The 12087-nt window shown below is 44.7% G+C and overlaps 1 protein-coding gene across 4 annotated transcripts in view; it reads right to left on the reverse strand.

Annotated features, from left to right (window-relative positions):
* The window catches only part of ADNP (activity dependent neuroprotector homeobox), a 31317-nt gene extending 22059 nt beyond the window's left edge, over positions 1-9258 (reverse strand). Inside the window, exons 1-3 of one of the 4 annotated variants that reach the window (XM_069547044.1) lie at positions 8577-9232; positions 6368-6541; positions 5357-5469 (exon numbers count right to left, since the gene is read on the reverse strand). The gene's annotated coding sequence lies outside the window, so the exon portion shown is untranslated. Of the gene's footprint in view, positions 1-5356; positions 5470-6367; positions 6542-8576 lie in introns of all 4 variants that reach the window. The other 3 variants (XM_069547045.1, XM_069547042.1, XM_069547043.1) reach the window with 3 other exon arrangements.
* Positions 9259-12087: the final 2829 nt, after the last annotated feature.

Raw genomic sequence — 12087 nt, forward strand, 5'->3', positions numbered from 1 at the left:
TACAGGATAGAACTGGACAAAAGGAGAGGCCCTAGGAAAAACAAAACAGGAAGCTTTAACAGCTTAAACAAGTATTGTTTTCTTTAATGTTGGTGTGGTTCATCAGTATTAAACCAAGAATCTAATGGGAAATAAACAACCTAGTTCACCACATTGTCAGTCACCAAAATTACAGTCACATTGTCATTACAAAGTTTCAACATGCTAGTCAGTGGCTGGCACACGGCATGCCTCAGAAAGCGCAGAATGAACGAGCAGTCCCTGTCTACGAAGGGCTTACAGAGGTGACTCCCTATATGCGCACACACACGTATATGGAGAAGAAATGTATTCAGACGCATCACAGATTAACACTCTGAGGCTCTGTAAGAGGGACGGTTCATTCTCGGCAGGGGTGGTCAGGAGAGGGTGGAAGGAACTGCTGCACTGTGGCCACTGTGTTCAGAGAAAAACCGGCATCACTGCATGGCTGCTCTGCTGAGCTTCTGAGACCTGAGGGAGCGCACACGCACTGCAGACCTGCCTGCTCAATCTGGACAGTCTGCAAACAGCCAAAGCCTTAGGCGTAAGATAACAAAATACAGAAGCGATAGCAGGACAACAAGAGGTAAAAAGCTGAAGCATAAAACTACAGCCGACATAAAAACTTTTGTTTTCCAGTAAGACTATATTGGTTTTATGGACAAAAACTCAGCTTCCTTCCAGCCACGTGTAAAAAATCTCTCCCCTTCATACCTTTAAACTCCTGTAATAAGTAGGGCGACACAGTACAGTAAAATTTTGCCCTGCTAGAAAAGATGGCACAATGTAGTGAAAAACACAGCTCTAGAGGTCGACAGATCTAGAGATTTGTTTAAATCCCTGCTTTGTGGCTTACTAGGTTTGTGACTCTAAAAATGTTACTTAACCTCTGGAGGTCTGTTTCCTAGGCCATAACCAGTATAACACCATTCCACTGTTCAAATGTCAGAAGCAGCAAGTAAGACGAAGCCAATTAATGCTTACAGAAGTTATTACCTTAAACTAGATCAGGAGCTATAACAATAACTTTGCAAATTATGAGTTCATACCAGGATATAGTCTTTTAAAAAGCACAGACTATTGTTATTACTGAGAATCAGATATGGTTGCCATACATGTTCCTGACTGCATTCTAGTGCATTTATACTTACACAGAATAGTGTTTTTTATACATCACTGTGAGCCATTTATGTTAGAGTCAGCATATTAACTTCACAAGTTCTGTGGCACTTATAATAGTTATGCAGTAGAGTGTCCGTAAGTACCCAAAATAAACCTAGGTGACTTAGAAATACAAAGGTGCGATCTGGAATTTGCTTATAAAATACATGTGTACTTATAAAATTTGTGTTACTCCTTTTAAAAGGCTTTCAGGCAAAAAGACTAGTGCCTACAACTAGAAACTGCCACTTTTGAGTATTCAGATTTCAGACAAGAGCCCTAGAGAAAATGATCGAGAACATGTCTTACATCCCAATCTAGCTTCAGAGAGGGTGTGAGATGGGAGGCCATTTCCACATTTCCTCCATTTTAATAGGCGCCCCAGCAAGGCAGGGACACACCGTGGCGAGTGACTCCTGCACTACGCCACCTACACGGAACTCCACAGCCCCGGAAAGGCTTGCTGTCAATGGACAACCAGGTTTCAAAGATGTGACAGAGGGAAGTCAAATGAATTCACAGGCAGGCCTGAGAGGACATCCAGATGTGTCCTTTTATAAGCATTCCAGAAGCACATCTCAATAGCCTAAGAGAGAAAGTAAGTTGTTTTCAATTCCTTAGTAAGTTTTCCATGCTGTATCAAAACTAGTCAAAATAATTTTCCCAGAGTAATTGGAAATGTTTTTCTTACTATTCTTGAATAACGAAATACATAATTTTCTTGAATTACCTTCTCACGTTTTTCTAAACTGTCTCCTACAGTCATGGCTTAGCAAAAGCATTATTCTTACAGCAGGTTTTGCCACTTGACTCAATCCTTACACTTTCCACAAAAGCTTTATTTTCCTGATCTCAAACCAGGGTTCTTAAGCACTCCCTGCATTTAAACACACCGAGTCTCGCTTCGTCTTCTTCACCAGAGCAAGAATTCTTAATTGCTGACTTAAAATGTGCAATATGTAAAATTTTAATAAATCCCACCACATTTCCACTAGATAGAGGTTTCTTCAGATACATTAGGTTTCAAGAGGCCACTCATACAGGTCCTCAATTGCTGCCAGCTCCCACCAGAAAAGGAAAGCCTTACACATTTCCAAGGGAAGCTCAAGTTTCCATAAGCTCTTAAATGGGAGCATAGAGGGCTCAGAAAAAGACAGAAAAGGCAGAAGGGCAAAAGCCAGCAATTATCTGTCTAAGCAAAAATTACTGCTCAGAGGAGAGAAGGAACAAGACTGCCCTAAAACAAAACACTGGGAAAAGCAGTAGACTATAAACACAGTTCCTGTTTAGATCCTTATACAGGCAACTTCAAACCCTACACAGTTGCTATTTCTTCAACAACCACTGGCACAGCTCTCATCCATAAAGAAGCTAGTGTACAGCTCGATGCTCTAACTGCACAGCCTACATGGGATCCTTGGGTGTTAGCTGACATCCAAACACAAAACATCACTATGAAGTTATGAAGCACTCGTGTGGGCCCTCATTAGCCAAACAGCTCACAGGGGCACTATAAAAGCCTGTGCTCCACACACAGGCCTGGGGGCCAGGCCAGACGTATTCCAAAGCTCACTTCACTGCTGCACACCGTAGTGCCTTGATTTCCCTACTAGTGAAACAAGGACAGTCCTGAGAGAATTGAGAACGGTTTATAAAGTGCTAAGAAAATGATACCAATACTAAAGGCTTTGACCAAATCATATGTGAAATGACATACAAACAACTCAAAGCTAAGAGACTCCATTACAAATCTAAACCCTTACTGGAGAAGGAATTAGGATGTGGAAGGATTTGTTTTTAATTCTAAGAGATGGTCCATGTAGGAGTCTCTTACAGATTCCGGGCATGTTTTTCAGCTACAATGCAGTCTTAAACTGTGGCGTATGTTCAGGGCGGTCTTCCCCTGGTAATTCTATTCAAAGTCTTTTATGCTCTTCTAATTTTCAAGCCTTTATTTCTGGAACACTGCTAAAATTCTTGAGATAATCAGGATTTCTCTAGCTGCTGTCTTGGAACTAAGCTAGGGATCAATAAAACCAAGGAGGCCTGTGACTGCATCTAAAGACAGTGGACAGGCACACACACAGAGAGAAACTGCAACCAAGGACTGTAACAGTGAAAGAACTCTGCATTTTACACTTACTAGAACAAAAGTGTGCGCCTCTCATCAAAACTCACTTCACATACCTGGCTCACATTTTACCTGACTTCCTGTATACAAGCATATCCCTACACAATCAAGTTGAGAGAGAGATATGTATCTTCCAATTTGAGAAGCCTGCTAATATTCAGAGAGCCTTCTCCTTCCAGTGAAGCAGAGGGTGAATTCTCATTTCCACCGACCCCTCAACTGGCAGATTCTCCAAGACAGGTTGTGATCAAAACAAAGGTCTAAGGGGTACTGAGACCCCAGGAGACTGAGGGAACCCAATCATCCATCCTCTCACTTTCCAATGAACTGAATCAGGCAAACAAATAAACACACAGTCACGTGGGACTGTGGCCACTCAGCAATCAAGGCGGAAGGTGCCAATGTGTCAACAAGAAACAGCCTCTACATTCAAAATATCAATTCACTTAATTAGTGTGAGGTTTGGCTCATATCAGTTTCAAACAGCAAGTTTCCAAACTAACAACACAAAACGTGTAACTAACAGAGACGCACATCAGCACAGTCTGGCATTTGCTCCAGACTTACCACCACAAGTTCTTACAGAACCAGGGGAGGAGAGCCTCTGTGAGTCTACACGATGCTCGCAACACATCAAGGCCTGTGAGTTTACCTATAGTTAATACTCAGTGAGCAACATTTCTTTCCATGTTCATGCCTCTTAGGCAAATAAATGAAAATTACACTCTCATGGAAAATGTTTCACCTTCTGGAAGATATAACAGACTCTGACGTTTTTTAAAAGTGAAAGTCCTTTGGAAGTCTAAGTTGAACAAGTAGTTTATTACACAACAGTACTTGAGCACCTTGATGTTAAGCTACGTATTAGTTTTTAATCTTATAAAACAGGAATTAAATTTTTTTGTATTTTCACATTTAAAAAAATGTTTAAGATTCAAACAGATTAAAAAAAAAAAAAACCACCCCTGACATTTAATTGATTTTTCCCCCCCGTACACTTAAATGTATTGTTTTTAAACATTACTTCTGATATTCGGACCTTTTACTTGCATATATCAACACTAAAAAAGTATAATGTTTATATATCTATATACATATATCCACCCATCTATTAAGAAAATCAATCTGCCAAGGTCTACGACAACTTATGCAATTTGTTATTTACACATGGTTCTCAAAAGAAAAAATACTACTTTCAGAATAAATTCCCAAGTTTTCCTTTTATTTTTTCCCCAAGGAGGGATCCCTGCTTGTTCCTTTACAACAGAACAGCCCTATCTTCCTTATTAAACTGTATTTTTCACAATTAAATGTGCAGTCAGAATGTGTACATTAACCACCAGATTGTTACTTAAATACTAAAAAATACTTTTAATCTTTTCTACAACTTACCAGTAGCTACACTTCAATATACAACACACCTAACGTAATTACGCTTCTAGCAATCAAACAGAAATAACAAACACATGCAGGAGTGTATGTCACCAATAAAAATCAAAAGCTGTTTTTATTTGATAGAAGCCTATTATTTGTGAACAAGTACACATCCATGGAAAGGTTTGTTCTGATCAGAGAATGTTTCAGGTGTTTAGAAGCTTAGCAACTCTTGAGACTGGGTCATCAAAATAACAATTATCTAGAACTTACTTGACATTTAGTCTATTCAACATGCTGACATTTTATTCTTAATATAAATAGTATTATAACTTTTCCTGCACTCTGGTTTAAGGGAAAAAAGACAAACTGAAGTAAAACAAGTTCATGACGGGCATGTTTAAAACCAATGACTTTCAGAATGAGGAGGACCAAGGATCGTTAGAGGTCCACAGTCCAGCTTCCTCTACTTACTACACAGAGACTGTAAGAACCAAACCCAAAGATTTAGTTAGTTCAAAGTGTAGAAGTCTCTAGTAAGGCAGTATCAGGAAATTTTCAAAATGGGTCAAAGACAAAGGAATATTTACTTCAAAGTTCAATTAAATAGAATACCCAATCCCCACCCTCTAGTTAATTGAGGCTTTTTAATAAACCCTCACAGTTTACCTAAATTTCAGCCCTTCAAGGCCAACTGTTTCACCTTTTTTTTTGAACGCCAAAAGCAGGAAACCTTTGAAATTGCAGAATTTATGCTTTTTAAGAGCTCACAGCAAGTTTTCCTGTAGGGGGAAAATGGCTATTACCACTAAGGACATCAGTTAACATTGTATCTCATGTGTAATTTACTAAATCAAACAAAAACACCTTCACAAACTTGCCTCTAACATAACCCTCAAAGAAGAAACTTTATTCAAATTAGTCATTGAAAAAGTTGTACAACTCTGTATCAAACACAAATTCAGGTCAAAATTTTATCTACTTAACAAATACTAAACAGTATTTAAAAATTACAAGTAATACCATTTAGATTATATATCTGATTCTTCTAATTACTAAACAAATTGTAAAAGCAATTATAGTTAAGTCTCTAAATGGAATACCTGAACCAAGCTGCCTCCTTTTCACTCACCAAAATGTTACTTGGTAGCAAATGTCCAATGCAAATTCTCCCTTAAGCATCAACTGTTAACTATGTTTCAAAGACTACAACATTTATCTTCCCAAAGATTTATCTTGGTGAATCTTTATAAAATACTTGTATCAAGGTCTTAAAAGTACACCGGAGTGTCAATAAACACTGCCAATCTTTGGTAGCAAGTGCATGTTCATGGCAAGGCCTGTTCTGATCAGAGAATCTTTATGGTTTCTAAAAGCTTAGCCACTCTTGAGATTGGGTCATCAAAATAACAGTAATTGAAAACTTAAGGTACTTTATACACAAGAGTGCAGAATGAAACTCATTAAAACAATATTAGCAACTTTAAATTTTTCTCTTAAACAAGCCACAAGTCATTTCTCTGTTCAGAACCCACGTCGGCAACCAGCTCTAACTGGTTCCTTGAGGAATGTGGCTAAGCCGAAATTTTGGACGTGTTGGCTTTGGTGGTGACCAAAGAGGAAGAAATCTCTGGCTTCCCTGTTGCTGCAGTTCCCACCCTCCAAAATGAATATACCCACCGGTGTGAATTGACAATGTGGTCCAAAGAGCAAGGCAGGAACGGAGTCCAGATCCTCAAAATGGTAGTACAGGGCATAACCACTAGGCCACCTATCAGTTCAGTACAAAAAGTACAACCCTGCGCATCATGGTGCGAAAGCTGGGGCCTAGGTTTCGCATTGTGCATCTCACACCTACGGAAATAACAAGAGGAGTAAAATCTACAGAAATCAACACACCCTAAGCAGGTGGGTGCTCACAGAAGACTGGTGTCAACACTTTTGCAAAGGCGGTTGGCTACTGGGAGAACAAATGGCAATTTCAAGTCCAAAGTTGCAAAGAAGGAAAATTTTAAGGTCAACTTGGTTGAGTTTAACAGTGTAGAACTCAACATAGGCTTGACGTTTACCAACAAGGCTTTGCAAATCATGACACCCATCTACAGCTTATGAAAATCACTCCCCCACTAAAATCTGACATCCCTCAAGGATTTTGAACTCTCAAAGAGATGAAAAGACATGGGCCCATGAAGAAGGAATGAAATCAACAATACTCCCCCAAACCTGTGACTCTCAGGTTTTGAACTTTTCCCTTTACCATCTGACCTTGGAAAGATATGGTGACACATTCAAAGCTTAAGGCGGAAGAATTCCAGAGAAGGGGGAATCTGTGTACCAAGGATGTGCCAAGGTGATTCGTCAAGAACAAATGTGGATTGTCTAAGGGTCAACACTTTGAAAAAGTCAAAAGAGAAAACTTCTAAAGTGCAGGGTGGATTCTTTAAAAGAAATAAAATCACTGCTCTTGACTCACTTGATCCTTCACCATGTTGCTGTCAGCTCACCAACTAAGAGTGTCAGAGAGTCTTGCTGGGTCCATTTTCCCATGGTCTGTAGAAGGCGCTGTGAAGCACATCCTGTTCTAGCTCTGGGGCCCTTCCCCCCTCTGCAGCCTTACCCAGTGCAGGGAATGCGCCCCCTACTGACTCCAACACTCATTGCCTTTAGCCGACTTGGCTGCGGTGCATTTTGGGTGGGGGCTGGTATTTTCTTCATGGCCATAAACCAGAAGCAACAATGCAGATTTATAAAGAAACTCTATCAAGCTACCCTGGAGATTTTTTTTTTTCCCTTTCATTTTGAAGGTTCAAGACATTGGCAAAAGAAGTATCAGGGAAAGGGCTTGGGTCTGTGAGGATGGACAGTATTAAAATGGCAAACACAGGAAACAGTTTGGTTCTTTTTCCCTCCTAAGCCTTTGTCTGAGAAATGGGGTTATTGCAAGAATTGTCCAAGGAACGGAGGAATGCAAGAACATCAAGAAGACTTAGTGTGGTATGTGTGTGGCTGAAAAGAATATTAGGTCTTAGCGCCTGGACTGGGGAAGAAGAGGAAGAGAGGTAATCGCGCCTTTTCCAGCAGACAGGCATCCAGATTCGGGGGGAGGGGAGGGCAGGGAGGCAGTCCAGAGGGAGAGAAGATGTGAATAAATGGGTGCTCAAAGAACTATTCCCCATTCATTGCACTGAAAAACCAAAAACCCAAACCAAACTCGCAGCTTTCTGGATTTCCATTTTTCACCATCTTACTGCAAAGTTGGGGCTCAGAATGCTCGCAAGAGGTCGTGCTGACCAGGCAGCTGCGACTGAGAAAAAGGGGTGGTGGAGGACTCCGTGGTCAGGATAGAAGGGAGCTGGCATGTTGGGGAGGAAGGACCGCACAGGGGAGGCAAAGACTTTTACTTCGTGCCCTGCATGCTCCCCACCCCCCCAACCTGTCCCCCCCTCCCCCAGCTAAAGGTGGGGAGACCCAGCAGAAGGCTCGTCCCAGGGATGGGGGTGTGCGTGGGGGGCTCGTTTGGGGCGGGGGGGGCGGGAGAGAGGGATTGGTTCCAAGGATGGGAGCAGCTCGGTTCTCGCTGGGGGCGGGGTGGAGGGAGATGCCACTAGCGGCAAAAGCTCTGGCGGTCGGGGCGGCTGCCGGCCTCCGCGGGCTCGCGGGGCGGGGAAGAGGGGTCGGGCTGCAGGAGGAGGCGCCCGGACCCCGGAGCAGAGCCCGGGTAGCGGTCCGCGCCGGGGCGGGCGCTCCGTTGGCACCGGAGTGCGCAAAGGGAGCGCGTGCGGTCCCAACAACAATGCGCCGGCGGGGCCGGCGGGCGGGAGCCGCGCGGGCCGAGGGTCGGGGGCCGGGGCGGCCGCGGGTCCGCGCGCGCGGCGGCCGCCGGGCTTACCTTGACTCGGCCTCGAGGCGCGCGCGGGGCCGGCGTGCTCGGGGGCCGGGCGGCGGCGGCGGCGGCGGCGGGCGGATGGCGGCGGCACGGCGCTGGCGGCGGCGAGGGCGCGCCCGGGGCCTCGTCGCGCTCCGGCTCGGCGGCCTCGCTGGGCTCCGGCTCGCGCCGCGGCCGCGGCTGCTGCCGGGGGGCGCGGCGGGCGCAGCAGAGCGGCGGGCGGCGGCGGCGGCGCGAGCGGATCCCTCCAGTCCCCGCGCGGGCGGCGGCGGCGGCAGCGTCGTCGAGCGGTGCAGACAAAGGAGGGGCGGAGGGAGGAGACGGAGGGTGTGGGAGAGGCGGCTTCACCGGCGCGGGCAGGCGGGCGGCGGCGGCGGCCGCGCTCCTCTCGCTCCTCAGCAGCGGGGACCGAGAGAGGGAGCTGTGTCTGAGGAGACGCCAAAATCCCCCTTAGCGCTGCCTGCGGGAAGGGGAGGGGGCACAAGATGGCGGCGGCCGGGGGGGGGGGCGGGAGTTCAGTTCATGGATCCCGGCGGGCGGCGGAGGGGAGACCGGGCCGGCGGAGGCGGCGGCGGCAACGGGCGGGGGAGGGGGCTGATCCCGCGTCTCCCCTCGGCAGACAATACAAGCGCCTCGGAGCGACTCCCCGAACCTGCCCTAGCCAAAATGGCGGCCGAGAAAGAGCGGAAGTGACGTAAGCACCTCATTAGCATAAGAGGACTCATTGTCCAGCTAAGTAGGGGGGGGCAATGGGGGCCAATACCCCTTCCCCCCATGCCCCCCAAAGACAACTCTCACTTCCATATGTGCCTGCAGTTAACTTTTTCTGAGGGAGGGTAGCATCAGCACCCCTATCCCCGCCTAAGGGAAATTATATAATCCCCACTGAGGGGGAGCTCTCGCGAGAACCAGAAGGATTTGCCATTGACCCACTAGGAGGCGCCGCGGATAATGGCCGCAGTGCGCTTCCATGGCCCTTGTGCACGGCGGGCGCCTTCCTCTGGTCACAGCGCCGACGGCGGAGGTACCAGCAGCGGGCCGCAGCACGCCCTGCACTCAGTCAGGTGGCCGTGCTGGGGATCCCTGCGCGGGCCCGGCTGGGCCTGGACTACATCTGGCGGGAGGGGCGTGTGGGCAGCCCCGCGGCTCCACGTGCTGGGAAGCCCGCGCTCCCGGGCTCGGGAGAAGGAAGCCCAGGACATCTGACCGGCCGTGCCCGACACTTCCTGCCTTAAAGGAGGCGTGAGGGCCTCGTGCTTCACACACCGACCTGAGGTGCAAACCAACTCATGGGTGCTTGACCCCTTGGGGGTGGGGTGGGCTATTCAGTGGACAGGCCTGCGTTTTACAGAAGGCCAGCTGTTACCGGGGACAGGGCACTCTTCTTCCAAATCAGAGATGGGCTCGTCTCTTTGGCCTGAAGAAAACAAATGGGATCCCTAGTTTTTTGAGGCCACTGGACTAGTGAGCCAAGGATGAGAAATGATGTTGCCAGTGGGCCTCCATAAGATCCTTGAAAACCACAGAACAGTCCCAAAGACAGTCACTTTAAGTGCTCCCACAATTTGGATAGCACAGGACGTAACGGAGGGCTTTGAAGAGTTAGGTCAACCCCAGCCAACACATCATCTCAACATTCTTGAACCCATCTTTTATAGTTGAGTGTCTATCATTGGCTAAACATACTGAACAATAAAGTCTATTGTGGAGAATTAACCAAACCCGTTAAGATGTGCTCTGTACATCTTTATACTTACTTTGCTGTTTCTCTAAATTTCAAGTTAAGTTTCAAACAATAGGTAACATCCCCAAAGAAGCTGACTTAATTGAAAACAGTACAAATCATGGTTACATAGAGCTTACTGTCTAAGGCTTCAGTTAGCAGATTTAACAAGCTGTTTCATCCAACTCAGTATTCCATTCATTTCTGAAATTGTGATAAAATATATCTTCAAAAGCCAAATCAGTACTTCAAGGGAAAACAATAGCTGGAAAAAGTTGTAGAAAAAAAGGGGGGGGACACTGAAAACAGTTTGATTTTAGAGACAAAGATGACGAATCTAATTACATGTTGCAGAAGACACTAGCAACAACTAATATGAAATAAGCAAAATAATTGTTAGTTTTTTTTAGATACCATACTTAAGAGATAATACCAATACAAAGGGAGAACATCTGGATTTCATCCTTGGCCCCATTTACAAAGTAAAAAGGGATGCTGGATTCACATGTAAATGTTTAAATAGATTTTCCAGTGTTTAAGTCACTAGACTTAGTACAAAAATGCATCTGAATAGTCCAGATTTTTTTCTAATAACTTCCAAATGGTGAAAGTTTTCACTGCCCAAATACTTTACTGTAAATTCCAACAGTGATACTGTTGGAATGATTGTAGGAATAAGAATCAAAAGACTAAAAAAGGCAAAAGGTACCTAACCTACGCCAGTGACATCTGAGAAGGCAATACTTTAGTAGTGAGTTCTCTAAGGTGGTTATTTAATCTCTGCTCCACATAGCTGACGACAAAGATTTAACTTTGATTTTAGATGAAAAAGAAAGCATACAAAAAATTATTTCTGTTAGCGTAAAGCTAATTTTACATCAGTGATGATAAATTTTCTAGTTGTTATCAGTGATAAGAGAAGTCATTTCCCCAAGGAGAGGGGTCCATGGTGGGCTCTGCACAAAAGAGGGACAGAACAGTACTGGCCCTTATTAGAGCATATCCTATGAATTCAACCACAGGAACAGGTGATGTTCAAAATGACACCAAAGGTGGTATACCCTGGTATTCATTTCTGGTAAGATCTGTTGGGAATGCAAATGGAAAAATCAGATTTTAAATTGCTTTAGCAGCCAAATTAAACTAGGACAATGTAGTCAGAGAAATACTGTCCACTAAATATGTTTATTTAGAGACGCCTCTCCCTTTTACTTGTAAAGGAAAAGTTATCTTGATTTTAAGCTTATTTGCTCAAAGTATGTCTCACTCAAAATTTTAAAAGATACTACATGATCTAAAAGCTATGTTATAATTGGAAACTGATCTTATTTGCAATACCTTCTTAAAATGGGAACAGAGTTATCTGTGCTGGCTTTACTGAACAACCTTTTAATTTGCAGAACAGTTTTCTCAAAAGAAGACATCTAGGGGATTCACTCGTATTATGTATGCTTTGTTAAGGGTCCTGAAATAACATGAAAACAAATTATTTTGAGGGAAAAAACAGTTGTTTAAAAACTACTATAGGTGGTAATTCCCTGGCAGTTCAGTGGTTAGGACGTGGTGCTTTCACGGCCCGGGACTCCGGTTCAAGCCCTAGTTGGGGAAGCAGGATCCCACAGGCCTCAAGGCCTGGCCAAAAAATAAAAATTATTACAGCAGCTAGATTTATGCCGTAATGTCATCAATGTTTTTCTTTACTGAAAGACCTCTGTGCCCAGAAGAGAAAAAAACTATGAAGTACAATGCTGTTGCTTCCAATGCACGGTAGGTCTTTTAAACAGACTTGTT

Source organism: Ovis canadensis, chromosome 13 (genome assembly GCF_042477335.2).
Source record: "Ovis canadensis isolate MfBH-ARS-UI-01 breed Bighorn chromosome 13, ARS-UI_OviCan_v2, whole genome shotgun sequence".
NCBI lineage: Eukaryota > Metazoa > Chordata > Mammalia > Artiodactyla > Bovidae > Ovis > Ovis canadensis.